Genomic DNA, 16,054 nt, shown 5'->3' with positions numbered 1-16,054 from the left:
CTTATGCCAGAAAATGGTGCTACTTGCTTTGAAAATTAGCAAATTGTTTTGTGCAACGTGGAGTTGCACAAAAATTTTGTGAATTTTGTCTTTTCAGTTTGAATCAAACCACCTAAATGGCTGGAGCCGCAGTAGGAGCAGAGGCGGATGGGACATGGCTCTGCCTATTAGTCAAATTCTGTGAACGTAGGCACATTTTTTTAAGTCAGAACTATTATTCCAGTCCCTAACCACATGCTAATTAAAGTAGGCATATATAAGAAGATGCATCAAATTAATTAAGTGGCAAGGGCCTCTCAACGCATTTGCCACATCGTACTCTGCGAAACCCTTCATTAATATCGGTGTGCACAATGCCATTCTTAAAGAAATAGCCCCATAAACTTTATAATAGAAATAGTTCTTAAAGGGTTATTCCAGCACTGCTCTGTTTGAAATTGGCAGTTGAGCAGTGTCAGTGATGTCATGTGTAGAGAGATCTGTCGAGATACATGCATAATCGTCAGGTATCAAAATCCTTTTAGAAAATATTCATTATACCACCTTTAGCCAACACATGTGAGGCATGTTAAAAGAAATTAATTGAATTATTAAAACAGGCTCTGCCCCCTGTTAAGCTATAATATTTTGAGTCCAACTAATTGTTGATTGTGAGATGATCAAATAACCTTTTTTTAAGTATGATATTTAATTCTACAGATATTTAAGTTGATTCGGACACTTCTAAGCTTCTTCAACTGACCTCATGATGATCAGTTAAATCACTTTTTGGCCCATTTTGCCTGAGGTAAACAAGTGGCCCAATAATTCAGCACACCTTGATAAAGGGTGGTGACATTCTTAGGCCTCACCCATCTCATTACACAGATACACATCACCTGATCTGCTTCATCCAATAAGCAATCAAGGTTAAACAGATTGGAGCTACATTCCCACTTAATATAATAATTCAGTATACCCCTTCCTTTTATCTTTTCATATGCCTTGGTGAATTTGATAGACATGTCTTTTTTCAACTGTACTTATTATGTACCTATGCAACAGTTCTTTATAACCTGATAAGGCTGATGTATTTACTCTGAAAACCTATGTCACAACTAGCGATGGGCGGACCCCTGGATGTTCAGGTCCAGTGGGTTCGGCCGAACAGTTAAAAAAAAGTTTGGGTTCAGGTACCAGAACAGTACCTGGACCCCATTCACTTGATTAGGGGGCCCAAACATCCAGTGTTTGCCATGCTGTCATGTGCATGACAACACAGCAAACACTACTTCTCATTGGCAGTAAAATGATTACCACCGGTCAGACAGCCGCGGTTCCCACGCTGTCAAATGACAGCGTGAGCCTGCAGCTGTGATCTGAGGTAATATGTTTACCTCTGGTCACTAGCGTCTGATGATGAGAAAACTGCTCCCATCAGCATCAACATCCATCCATCTATTCCTTATCCATCTGTCCAGCCATACCTCCATATTTCCATCCCTCCCACCCTCATCAATGCATCCAGCCAGCCCTACATCCCACGCAGCCTCAGTGACCGGCGGTAACCTCGATGATGTTATTGCTAGTCACTGATGCTGCAAGCTCATTCTCCCAGTGTTTCTCAGCCTGGACAGTCGCATTTCGGCACCATCCATGTTAAAACTGTTTATCCCCAGACATGGAATACAGAATGGGACAGACCGTCAGACAGGTGAGAGATATGCTTGTTTTTTTATTTTTGTTTTATTACAGGAGACAGGGCATCAAAAGAATGTGTTAGGGTAGTATAACTCTGTTTTGATATTTTTAAATAAAAAATGAAAAGTGTGTTTTGTATTTATTTTAAATAAAAGACTGTACTTGCTGTGTTTTTATTTACCATACAACTATAGGATGAGTAATTGATAGTGGTCTTATAGACGCCTCTCCATTACTAACCCATGTGCTTGATGTCACCAGACAATACAAAGGTGACATCAACCCCACAAATATGAACACCACTTGCCACTGCTACAGGGCAAGTGGAAAGTGCTAGAACTGGTGCATCCAATAGATGCGACATTTCTGGGCGGCTGCGGGTTGCTATTTTTAGGCTGGGGGGGGAAGGGCCAATATCCAGGGCCCCTTACTAGCCTGAGATTAAGAAGTGAATTGAAATAAAATATATTACAAAATGTATCTCAAATATGGAAATATCCTATATGTGATCAAAAAATGCTGTTTTTGCACACGGTCATGCTCAGAAGGGAAGAACAGCCATTTGGTATTTGTAGCGTAAATTTGACTGGACTAGATTACAGACATATCTCATTTGCAGAGCTCCTGAGGTAAGAAAACAGCAGAAACTCCAATAAGTGTCCCTATCTTAGAAACTAAACACCTCGAAGAATTCATCTACAGGTGCGTTGAGCATTTTAAATCCACAAATTCTTCATACAAGTTTATAACATTTCGGTGTAATAATTAAAAATTAAATTTTTTTCAAGTAAAATTATATTTTAGCCCCAAGCACACCACTATTTGTTAAGCAACTCTAACAAACGTGGCAATATCCCATATTTTGTCAAAAACTCATGACAGGGTCTGGAATAGAAAAAGCACTATTTTATTTTTGGAGTGCAAAATTGGGTGAAAAAGATTGCAAGTCATGTCGCATTTGCAGAGTCCTTGACATGACAAAACACCAGAAACCTTTAAAAAGTGACTCCATTTTGGAATATAGATCTATCAAAGAATTCAGCTAGGGGTGTGTTGAGGATTTTCAACCTATAGGTGCTTCAGAAAACTTTTTAAAATAAGGATTTGAAAATGAAAATAATTTTTTTTCAGCTAAAATGTTCTTTTTAGTCCCAGGTTTGTAATTTTCACAAAGAATATTAGGAGAAAATGTACCCAATAATTTGTTATGTGATCAATAAACCTTACTTTTAATATATTTTTTGGCTACCACTGGAGGATATCACTGTATATTTACCAGTTATCTCCATATCCGAGACTAGGAAGGCTCCCTGTGCAGCCTTACAGACAAAGACTGCTAATCAACGCTTGGTGAGCTGACTATTCCTGTACCCCTCATTCCCCTCTTTTCTTTATTTGACTTTTGGAGCATAAATTTGTCTGTAATAGACTGTGAATGTATTTTCAGTGCCCCTGTCATGCCAAAACAGCAGAAACCCTCCAAAAGTTTTGGAGACTAGTCCTCTCAAGGTATTCATCTAGGAGTTTAGTGAGCATTTGTAACCCACATGTTATTCATGAAACTTTATAACATTTAGATGTGAAAATAAAAAAAATAATTTTCTCCACTAAAATACGGTTTAGCACCAAATATATATATCATTTCCAAAAGGAGGAATGGAACAAAATGGAGCCCAAAATGGATTCAATGGAATCTCAACAAATTCTTGAGGAAAACATAACACCATCTGCAAAAAAGATGAAGTTGAAAAGAGGATGGCTTTTACAAATGGATAATGATCCTAAACACATGTCAAAATATACAATAGACTACCTCAAAAGGCATAAGCTGAAGGTTTTACAATGGCCCTCACAGTCCCTTGATCTAAACATCATTGAAAATCTGTGGCTAGACCTCAAAATAGCAGTAGAAAGAAGGCAGTGATGTTTACCTGCCCAGGCCTCCAGACAAATGCACTCTCAGGGTGTAGCAGGCCCATGAAGTTAAGATGGCAGTAACACAGGTGCAAAAATACTGATGGAACAACCACTCACGGTCTACCAATCCATGGAGGGGGTGGTTGCTTAGTATGTTATTGCACAATAGAAGCACTATTATTATTATTGTTATTGCACTGTTCACACAATAGTAATGCACAGTATCCAGGTTAACAGCCTATTAGTGAAGCCCACACTATTAGATCAGTCGGGCTGCCCAGCTTTATCCAAATGCATACCATGTGAACAGACACCACAGTTTACAACAGAGTTCCCCAACTCCGGTCATCAAGGCCCACCAACAGATCATGTTTTCAGGATTTCCTTTGTGTTGCACAGGTGAAGCAATTATCACCTGAGCAATACAAAGGAAATCCTGAAAACATGATCTGTTGGTGGGCCTTGAGGACTGGAGTAGGGGAGCCCTGGTTTACAAGACCAAATGGGCCTAGCTGCATCCTGAAAAACAAAGTGCAGAAAAATACCCAAACTTTTACATACCACTGTAGAGAAGTCACAATTTGAGTAACATTGATTTTATGCAGTGATATCTTGGACAATAGTGTTTAAAGAGTTTTATTTTTTTACTTAAAAAAAATTGAAAATAAGAAACTGTAATCTATCTTGTCAGAGAAATCTGCTTTCTACTCTTGGACTGATCTTTCATTTTCAAAACTCTCAATTCCTAGGTAAAACAGATTTTTACATTACTCATATAGAAGATGTCAGTTGCTACTGATAAGATAAATAAAATTTAAACAGACAGTTACACTTAATGATAGTTTTCACATTTTAATGAAGATTAAAAAGTGCTAAAGTAGTGCTGCAACGTCCGGGCATTCAGAACCTCATTGATCAAAAAGCAATGTTGTCTCACTTGGAAAAAAGCTGATAGAAATATTAATTGTGATTCTGTTGAGACACATCTCACTTTACATATTAGCAATATTTTGTCATTATCACAGAGCCAATGGAGCTGTGTTTCATAAGAGGACCTTATGAACCTGTAAGACAAGCACTTTGCATCCAACCATGTCAGCAAACATATTGTGGTATCATTATTACATCCTTTAGTACAAACATCTTGAAAACAGAACATCGCACATTAAAACTCCCCTCAAAGGCACATGTGCTCAACAAGTGACTAACACCATGGCCTTTTTATTTTTGTTATTTAAAGATCATATGTTTACACTCTTCAAATGCCATAGTTTTTATTATCTGGATCAAATGTTATTGTTTAATGATTTAATAACTATATGAGATAACTCTTTTTACTTAATATCCTAATGATTTATTCAGCTTTCATGAAATGGCAATTGTTTAGTAATTTTATTGTGATAAAAGTCAACGGTTACTCCCGCGTGTGCCAAAATTTCAGTTTTTAGTTTGGCATACTCCTGCGCCTCCTATAATGTCAAACTATAATAAGCCTTTTGGGGCTCGCCAGTTAGCTAGGGAGCCAGCACCTCTGCCCACAGCTCTGGCGGCAGCTTCTCATGCTCAAACACAGTCAAAAATGCTTCCACATCATCTTTTTTGCATCGCTCGTCTTACCGCCTTCTGGACATCTGTGCCGTCATCTGGACTTGGGGAAGGGGCTGCTGGCCTTCCACGAACTGCCTCTACGAGCAAGTCAATCTGCTTCTGTTGCATCTGCTGTATAAGCAGCTTACTGGTCTCTTCTTATGAAATCTGTTGCTGCTAATGTTGTTGGTGTTGCGCTTGTACCAGATGTTGGAGCAGTTCCTCCATTTTGCCTGACGTCATACGCTGGCTTGTGGCCTCCTTCACCCAGGACATGCAGTACCTCTTGTAGCCGTGACACGTGTTCGCTAGGAATGCTGCCCTCATTCTCTACCAGGTGTGGTAGATCGGATCACTTTGCTGGACACAGAAGTATTATTATTCATTTTTATAGCGCCATTTATTCCATGGTGCTTTACATGTGAAAAAGGGGCATATGACGAGATCCAGAATATCTTCTATGTTTTCTATCATGATTTTCATTAGAGCCAAAAAAAAAATTTTTTAGTTTGGGTTTGATAGGCCCTCTAGTTCCATCTAAAGGAAAATAGGAAAGAAAAAAAAAAAAAAAAAAAAAAAAAAAAATTTTTTCCTCATGATAGGATTTATTTATACCATCAATCACATTGGTTGCTGTGTTGAATATCCTGAGTTTTTTGAATATACATTCTGATTAGAAAGATAGTTACTGTTACAGAATTGACCATTCAGTTTGGTACTATGAATTATGGCATCATTGATTTTTATTAAATATTTTTTCATCTTTGATATTTTCCCTATTGTTTATATTGGTTACCTGATTTTTGTAATCCATGAAATTGCATTACCCTTTTGATATATTTAAAGATATATATATCTCTTGCTGATTGTCTGCGTTTCCACCATTTTTAGGATACATTGTTCACATGCTGCAGTTTTTTAGGTGCAGTTTCCATGTCATTAGTGCATTATTATTATTATTATTATTATTATTTTTTTTTTTTACTTTTAGAATTTGCATTGATTTTTGTATTACATGTGATTCTGAGCATGGACACTGCTGCAAGGTACTGGCGCTCTATTATCACTTTATTTTTCCAGGTTGATAGCATAAGTTTATGTTATGGAGCACTGATGTCATTCTTGGGTGCTGGCTATGTGAGGAGAAAGAGTTAAAAACCACTCTCCCCCCTCCCTGCATGGCTTACAGAGCAGCAGCTTTGTTACATGTGGGGCACCTCCTGGTTCCTGGTCTCTGGCTTCTGAACTGCTAGCATCTTGTTCACAATCTCTCAGGAATACAATGCTATCTACTGCGCAGGCGTCATGACTCATTCTGGACTCAGGCTATCTTCATCACACAGCTGACGCCGCACTCAGGTGTCGGCGTGCGCTGTAGTGATTACAATTGCAATTGTACTATAAAGGGGACTTAATATCATTCCTTGCTACTTCCCCTGACGAAGCTGCAGGTTAGCAGCGACACGCGTTGGGTTCTGTGGGCAGTGTGAGTATGCTTAGGTAATTTTCATGTGATCCAGCAATTGCCTTCCCTCATCTATGGACTTGCATGGTAATCATTTGGATTGTTTACATAACTACAAGTGACTATTAGACTGATCGGACTTTATTGCTGCGAATTGTCCATATGTTTATACTAAACAATTTATGCATATTATATGGTGATAGAGGGCATTGTTGTGAATGCATTTTTTTTTAAACACTTATTTATAGAAACATTTCTTCCTTTGTATACTGCATGTGTTCTCCACCTGCCCACTTTTGTTTCATTTGTGGTTTTTAATTGTTTTTATTGTACACTTGGATCTCTCTGGCTATTGTATGTCGATAAACGCCTTTTTTCACATGGACATTCTGCTGTTGCGTGCATGTTATCCTGTGTCTCTTTCTCCCTTTTTTTCATTTGATCTACTTGGCACACTGTTGCACCCAGTTATCATATTCATGTCATATTTTCCGTGGTGCCCACCTATATACATATATGAGATCCAGAATAGGGCTAAATCTGTGATGCCAAGAGATAAGAGAATCTGTAACAAGAGGGAATGGTCCACAGTGTCAAAGGCAGAAGACAGGTCCAGGAGAAGGAGGACACAGTAGCGTCACTTGTTTTTGGCGGTTAGTAGGTCATTGGTAACTTTAGTTAGGGCAGTTTCAGTTGAGTGATGCAGTCAGAAGCCAGATTGTAACTGGTCAAAGAGGGAGCAGTAGGAGAGGTGGGAGGACAGTTCAAGATGGACATGCTGTTCCAGTAGTTTTGAGGCATAAAGTCCTCCATCACATTTGTTGCTGGGGAGAGGGGAGCGAGAGAGATTGAATCCGCCATAAGTGCAGCTGAATAGGCCGAGTCAGAGGGGGAGAGCCAGGTTTCAGTGATGCCAAGGAAGGAGAGTTTGTTAGTGATAAAGAGGTGATGGATATACGACAGTTTACTGTAGACAGAGCTTGCAAAAAAGGAAAAAAAAACTGTGTGCATGGGATTTCTGAAATCTCATTGCTTTTACTGGTACTATAAGACACAGCTTTTCCACCTGAAAAAATGCACCAAAAATACATTGAAAAAATTATGCCTCCCAAAAATAGGAATAAAGCTAGAACACATTTATTCCATGCTTACACATGTAGTCTTTACACCGGGGTCTATGACTAAACCTCCAAAAACAGGATTCACATGATACCCCCGACAAAACGACTTTTGATGAAACCAAACCAATCTTTTAATTAAGCACTGTTATGCACGAGCACTTCATTGTTATGGTTTTTGTGTCACTGTTGTTGCCAGTCCAGAGTTTATTTTAAGAGTCGTCAATAAAAGTTAGATTTTATCTTTATCTTAGTAGGACACTCATAGCTATACATTACTAATGCCACCGGGATATTTAACTAGTGGTTAGACCAAACCACTATAGCTGATTACACATCTATAAGACAGGCATCAACAGAACAGAGGGAGATGGAGTCCAAAGTTAGCTCATCTGTCTCCTTATAGTGAATGTTTCTGTCTGAATCCTGTTTTTGCAAATTTAGATGGAAACCCTGATATACAGTGGCTAAAGAAAGTATTAACCCTCTTGACTTTTTACCTATTTTGCTGAATTACAACCTGTGTTTAAATATTTTTGTAAAATGATTTCTGTGTGATGCATCAGCACTAAATAATCTAAGTTGGTGAAGTGAGACAAATACTTGGACAACTCATTCTCATACCCCACGCTTGGCCCCAATAAAATAAAAAAAGTTTATACTCTCCTCCGTTGCTGATGCCATTTCCACGATGTCGGCACTGGTTCTCCCCTGGGCTCCTGTGAGCTTGGCACTGATTGGGTGTCAAGCTCACATCTCATAACAACTGCACGATAACCCCAGGAACATAAGTGCCAACACCACTGGTACGAAGGCGGCACGGGAGGGGAGTATAAGATTTTTTTATTTTATTGGGACCAAACATTTAGATTAAGAAGTGGGTGTCCTAGTACTGGACAACCCCTTCATCCCCTTTACTGTGAAGCACCTAAAAGTATCTGGTGCAAGCAATTACCTTCATAAGTCACATACTTAGTGAAAGGAAGTTCAATTGTGTGCAAGTGTCAGATGGTCTGTCAGTGTATACACCTTTTCAGAAAGGTCAAAGAGGCTGCAACATCACTAACTAAACAACACCATGAAGACCAAGGAGATCTCCAAACAAGTAAGGGACAAAGTTGTTGAGAGATACACGTCAGGTTGATTTATAAAAAAAAATCCCAATCTCTAATGATCCCTCGGAGCACCATCAAATCCATCATCATCAAATGGAAAGAACATGGTACTGCACCAAACCTGCCAAGAGTGGGACGACCACCAAAACTCTTAGCCTGGGAAAGGATGGCACTATTCAGAGACAGCACAGAGGACAAAGGTAAACTTGAAGGAGCTGCAGAGTTCTCGAACAGGGACTGGAGAATCTGTCCATATGACCACAATAAGCCATACACTCTATAGAGGGGTCCTATATGGAAGAATGGGAGAAAAAAAGCCTTTACTCACACACAAAAATTGTAAGGCTCATTTTGAGTTTGCCAAAAGACATGTGGGAGACTCTCCAAATGTATGAAGGAAGGTGCTGCGGTCAGATGAGACCAAAATTGAACTTTTTGTTCACCAAGGTAAACAATATGTCTGGCGCCAAACCATCACAAATCACCCCAAGAACACCATCTCTACAGTGAAACATGGTGGTGGCAGCATCATGCTGTGGGATGTTTTTCAGCAGCAGAGACAGGGAAAATGGACTGAGTCAAGGAGAAGGTGGATATTTTTGAGCAAAATTTGTTTCAGTCTGTCAGTGATTTGAGACTGAGACGGAAGTTCACCATCCAACAAGACAATGACCCACAGCATACTGCTAAAGCAACTCTCAAGTGATTTAAGGGGAAACGTGTAAAAGTTTTGCCTTGAGGAAAGTGTAAAAATCCCAGTGGCAAGATATGGAAAGCTCAAAAAGACTTATTGAAAGCGACTTCCAGCTGTAATTGCCACAAAAGGAGGTTTTGCAAAGTACAGACGTTAGAGGGGGTGAATAGTTATGCATAATTAAGTTTTCACTTTTTTTTTCCTATTTGTTGTTTGCTTCACAATAAAAAGAAAAACAAATGTTCACAGTTGTAGGCATGTTCTTTCCAAAAACTGATGCAAACCCTCAAAAAAAAACAGAGATTCCAGGTTGTGAGGTAGCAAAACACAAAAAATGCCAAGGGGGTGAATTCTTTCAGTAGCCACTGTAAGTGTTCAGTGGAGAGAACAGAATAAATGTGAAACTAACCCAAAAACAATAAAAAAATGAATTACCCAAAATGGTACTAATAAAAACATCTACTTAGCTCACAAAAAAGGCCTCACTCAGGTTAGTCAACGGTCAACAGACACATAGGGGGTTTCTAAGTCTCTGGAGAAGCGACATGGCCCTCCACCTCCCCCAAAAAGAATTCCAGCAAAATCTGTGCTTGTAAATTCAAATGCCCCCATTCCTGCTGAGCCCTACTGTGTCTTATCCACTGTTAGGGTGTACATGTTTGTCATAATTGTATTGGTGTGATCACATGGTCTCTGTGTTGGAAGATACTGCAAGAGGACAGGTTTTCCTGAATTGCACATGGTGAGGCCATGTACCTGCAGAGTCTGTGACGTCTAACTGCATTGGGGAAGCTACCGACCTTCTGAGGGTTTGGAACTCTCAGGTTTGACCTGTTGAGCAAGTCATTGTCCGGGACAGTGATCCCAGTAAGGCAGCTTCCCTGGAAACCAAGACTGACAAGGAGTCAGCGTGTAGAGTGGTGCTCTTGGAATGTAACCTCAGACAAGGGGGTTGTAAGAAAGGCAGAGAGGTGTATCTGCTACATGAACAGAGTGGTGCCTTACTATGTGTCGTGGATGTAACGAAACACACTGTACTCTTTCCAGTTTATGCTGTACTTAAACCGGATGGTCTGTTTAATTGAGAAACCATTCCTGTGTGCCTTAATCCCGCTGCCAAGCGAGTGTCCCCCAACACATACAGTGAGCGCTATCGTACACCTAGGTCAATTTATGGAGGGGTGTAGGTTGTAAAATATGGTAATTTTTTGAGGGGAGGTTATGATGTTGTCCCGGGACCAGGTGCTCCTTCCCTGTACCTAACACTAGGAGTGCCCTAGCTCGCCCTGTTCACTGGATTACTTCTGGTGGTGAAGCCGCCAGGACCACGTACCTTGCATTAGTTCCTGCATTTGCCCTCAGTCTGTACCCTTCCTCCACTGAGGGAAGAGGGGAGTAGTAATGTAGCGTAATACACCAACCAGACTAACATGGTAATACAAACATGGATAAAGGAAATACCGCTCATACAAATATACTCAAACAAAGAACAGAGGTAAACACTGGGGAGTGGAGGATGGAGTAAAACCAAAGTAGGAGAAGGAGGGGAATTAGCACATACTCAAAACCTAGCAACAGTCTCAGATAAATCCATCAAATGCCTTCTCAAACAACAACCACAAACCACTATCTCCTAACCATGCAGCAAAAGCTAGCTCTGGCAATGAGTGCTTGCCAGGGCACAGATTATATAGGAGATGGTAGTGAATAACAGTGAACAGCTGAGAACCTTAGTGCAGGAAAGCTTCCAAGACTTCTTAACTGAGCAGATTAATCCTTGCACTGCTAAATGAACCCTGCATCAGTTAATATGAAGGTGAAGTGCTTCTAAACAGTGCAGGAGTAGCAGCAATCAGATGCTGCGGTCTTCTGGCTCCTCTCAGACACAGGAAACCCATGACATATGTTATGTCACATTAGCAGAGTCCTTTATGTGCAAGGACACCCAGAAACCATTCCAGTAAAATCTGCACTCCAAAATGACGATCTTCCCCTTTTGAGCCCAGACATGTGCTCAAACAGTAGTTTCTGAACCAGGGCCGGACTGGGACTAAAATTCAGCCCTGGCATTTGAAGTTACACAGGCCCACTGTCAGGGTCCTGACAGTGCCGGCGTACAGCCTCCACTAAGCAGGGACTCACCTGCACCGTAGGGACCCCTGGGGACAAGAACAGCCCGAAAATAAAGATGCACAGGACCTGAATGTAGAAGTTTAGCAAGTCGGCACAGGACCTACGGTCATGTGAACGGTCATGTGACTGCAAGGGGGCGGGGCTTAGCGGCCTGCTTTCAAAGAAGGTAGAAAACTCAAAGTCAGGCAAAGCGGGGGTCATGCACAGTACAGGCAAGCGAGGTACAGGAGGGATAAATAGACGGGAGGTCAGACAAAGCCAAAGGTCATACACAAGATATCAGTAAAGTACCAGGGATGAGACAGAACGGATAGTCAGGGCCAAGCAGAGATCAAAACCAAACAGACGTAGAAGGTACCAGGCAGAATCCAAAGCAATATTCAGAGAACAGACCGAGTCATACACAGAGAATCATGCAACCAGAACACAGCACAACACACTCAGGGGTCACCACACAATGCCAAGGGCGAAAGTATAACTGACGGGGGATGGGAGCTTCCTGAGGCTATAAGAAGCCTCCCCAGAACCAATGAGAGGCCACCATAATAGGTCCCAGGTGTGCAGGTGAGAGTCTGCACTGAGGTCAGAACATTAACCCCAGCAGTGCCGGTCACCCAGCACTGGTATCATGACACCCACTAGTCACATGGTGACTATATAATATCTTTGTACACTTGTAGGTTAAAAGAAGTGAGAGGAGATTAACACGACTATATAACATGTAGTCACAGCTGTGCCCAGTATTTCAGCTCAGGCCTATTTATTGCTTTTAGTTGCAGTACTCCTCCCAAAGCTCTGTCCCCTTTTGTACGCATGGTGACAGAATTCCTGGCAGAACTGCTATCCAGTGGGTAACCAGACCCCCCTGGTCATAGCCGCCCATATCATACCTCCCAATTTTCAAAGAAGGGAAAGAGGGACAAAGACTGCAGCGCGCCGCTGCAAATTTTAGGCCACGCCCCGGCCACATCCATTTCGCAACTAGTCACACCCATGTCCACGCCCAACCGTACCTATTTAGCACTGCTGATCACACTGACTGGAACTGAGGGCACAGAGGCTGGCATTATGGGCACACTGACTGGCACTAAGAGAGTGAAAACAGAGAGAGAGAAAAAAGAAAACAGAGAGAGAGCAAGAAAGATGAGCGAGAGAGAAAGAAAGAACAGAGAGAAAGAACAGAGAGAGACAGAGAAAGAACAGAGAGAGAAAGAAAGAAGTAAAGAAAAGAAAGAAAGAACAGAGAGAAAGAAAGAGGAAAGAAAAAGAAAGAAAGAGGGGAAAGAAAGAACAGAGAGAGAAGGAAAAAAGAAAGATTAGAGAGAGAGAGAAAGAAAATAAGGGAAAAACAGTACAGAGAAAGAAAGAACAGAGAAAGAAAGAAAGAATCTATAAAGATACTATAGCAGCCCTGCTCCCATTGTAGTGCCCACCTGAGCCTCCCGGTGCAGGACATATCATGATCCGCTCAGATGGCCGGCATCCCCGATTCCAAGGCGATCCTGCTGTCTGGCACTGTCGGAGGAGGACATGGTGATGGATCTGAAGCATTCCTAGTTCCGTCACAATCTCCTCATGAAATTATCTCATTTCCGGTCAGGTTCCAGCACATCACTTCCGGTGGAACGTCATGTGTGAGTTTTAAAATGCTCCTCGGGGCTCCGCCGTGTACGCCTGTGTCCGTGGAAAAAGCCCGCTTTGTATGCTTCGTACACACTTGGCTCCGCTCCTTACATCCCGTACACATATGGCTCAGCTCCGGACACCTCGTACACGCGCGGCTCCGCTCCGGACACCTCGTACACACACGGCTCTGCTCTGTACACCTCATACACACACAGCTCTGCTACATCTACCCTGTAAACCTCTCCTGACCCCACACATACTTCCCTCATCCAGCACCATGACAACCAGCACAGCAGAGTCCTGCAGACACCAAGAGGCAGGGCTGTGCGCACAGGACCTGTGATGAGGTCACAGGAGGGGCGGAGTCAGGGGTCTGGACAAAGGCTCCTGATCATGTGACCCCTGACTCCTCCCCTCCTGTGACCTAATCACAGGTCCTGTGTACAGAGAAGAGAGCAGGCAAGCAACGCTGTGAGTGGCTGCGGGGGGAGGTCTCATGCTAGGGCGAGGATGGGGTGCGTTGGGGGGGCATGGCGGCTTATCTCCCTGCAGTGCGGGATAGAAATTTAATCCCGGGAGGTTTGGAAACTATAACCGCTGTGCCCGCAGAGGGCCGGTGGCAGGAACAACAGCCAGGCCAGTGGCCGCATCAGCTGGCAAGCGGCCAGATGAGCGGGCGCTGCCGCCCGCGGCCCACATGACAGCGGCCCAGCAGGAAAATGCCCGGTTGGGCATATTACCAATCCGGGCCTGTTCTGATCATATATGAGGGATTGGCATCCTCAGGAAACATGCAATTATTTTTCTTAGGTCAACCCTTGTGCATATGAAACATGTTAAGTTAAAGCAACATTTTATTAAAAAAAAAACAACACTTTCAGTTTCAGACTGTGTGCACACGTAGCATTTGTTTTGCGTTTGTTTTGCGTTTTCGCAGTGTTTAACGGGCGATTTTGCCGCGAAAACAAAAAAAAAAAGCATCCCATGCAATCCCACGGCATTCACCACATGCTGTGCTAACGCTGTGTATTTTTCCGCAGCGGCATCGCATAAAAATACGCATGCTCAATCTTTGTTTGGAATCGCGGGAATTCCGCACACATAGGATTGCATTATTCTGCTTACTTTCTGCATGTGGCTATGCCCACCATGCGTAAAGTAAGCGGATCATGTGTGGTTGGTACCCAGGGTCTGGAGGAGAGGAGGTTCTCCTCCAGGCTCTGGGTACCATATACCTGTAAAAAATAGAATTCAAATAAAAAAAATAGTGATACACTCACCCTCTGGCGACCCCCGGAGTCCTCACCACGCTCCCGGCATCCTCCGGTCCCAGTAATGCTTTGCATGAATGACCGCAATGACGTCGCGATCTCGTGAGCGTGACATCATCTCAGGTCCTTCGCGCAAAGTATTACTGGGAACGGAAGATGCCGGGAGCGTGGCGTACAGGCGGTAAGGCTCCGGCGGCCGTCGGAAGGTGAGTATATCACTATTTTTTTTTTATTTTTAACATTCTATCTTTTACTATTGATGTCGCATAGGCAGCATCAATAGTAAAATGCTGCTTAACAAGTGTGACCAACCTGTCAATCACCTTTCCAAGCGATGCTTGAAATCACTTGGAATGCGCAAGCATTGCGCCAGCGAAAAACACTTGCAAAACGCTTGTTTTACTCGTGGCAGGAGTTGCGGAAATGTTGCAGAAATTCCCGCAGCATTTCTGCAATGTGGGTACATAGCCTCACTGTTATAAAAACAGAAAAATGTTATAACATTCTGTAAAGCATCTGGGTGTTCAAAATGTTTACTACACTACTAGATGAAGTACTTGAAGGGAGTAATTTCTAAAACAGAATCACTTGTGGGGGATTTCTGCTTTTTGGCACCATAGGAGCTCTACAAATCTGACATGATATCTCCAGTATATTCCAATCAAAATAGCTCTCCATAAGACAAATAACGCACATTCCCTTTTGATCCCTGCAGAGTATCCAAAGAGTGGCTTCTGACCACATATGGGGTTTTGCCATATTTAGCGAAAATTACTTGTGTCGCATAGTATTATAAACTTGTAAGAAACTGGGTCTACCTTCATGCAATTTTTGCAATATATTTTTTTACTTTTTTATTCCTGGATATTTGTTTTGTGTTTTGCTTTTGGTTTTCTCAGTATTATAAACTTGTATGAAGCACCTGTGGGCTAAAATGGTCACTACAAACCTAGTTGAATTGTTTTAGCAGTGATGTTTTCGAAATGGTGTCACTTGTGCTTTCTTTCTTTCTGTTTTGGCACCTAGGTGCTATGCAATCCATTCCAGACAAAATTGGAAAATAGAAAAATAGATATAGTCAACTGTTATGATTGGGTCACCGAGGAGGAAAGCAATGTCAGGAACACCGCACTGCACTTGCTCACTGAGCCAGTGTGCATGTCCCGAGTAAAGCAAACTGTGCTCAGATACCTGTGGAGCGGGCAGCAGCCAAGTAAGGGTGTACTTCAGAACAGCAGGACCTGAAGCACGTAACTGCTGGGGGTGTGGCCTAAACTCCAGAGAGCTAGGAGCTGCAAGAGAACTCCTAGCAGGGTAACTGCGAGACAAAGTTACCAAGGGGCATAGACAGAGAGGATAGTCAGGACGTAGCCAATGAGTCAAAGAGATAGCTGCAAGGTACAAGAGGGGAGAGCAGAGAGTAGTCAGATCACAGGCAATGAGTCATA

At 42.2% G+C, this 16,054-nt stretch overlaps 1 protein-coding gene across 3 annotated transcripts in view; it reads right to left on the bottom strand.

Moving 5' to 3' along the window:
- Positions 1-16,054, bottom strand: part of GALK2 (galactokinase 2) — a 400,864-nt gene that overhangs the window by 95,663 nt on the left and 289,147 nt on the right. The gene's annotated exons all lie outside the window — the stretch shown is intronic.

Source organism: Dendrobates tinctorius, unplaced genomic scaffold (assembly GCF_039654945.1).
Source record: "Dendrobates tinctorius isolate UK_male_01 unplaced genomic scaffold, ASM3965494v1 ptg000022l, whole genome shotgun sequence".
NCBI lineage: Eukaryota > Metazoa > Chordata > Amphibia > Anura > Dendrobatidae > Dendrobates > Dendrobates tinctorius.
The sequence above is the reverse complement of the archived record's forward strand: the minus strand, read 5'-3'. Positions and strand labels throughout refer to the sequence as shown.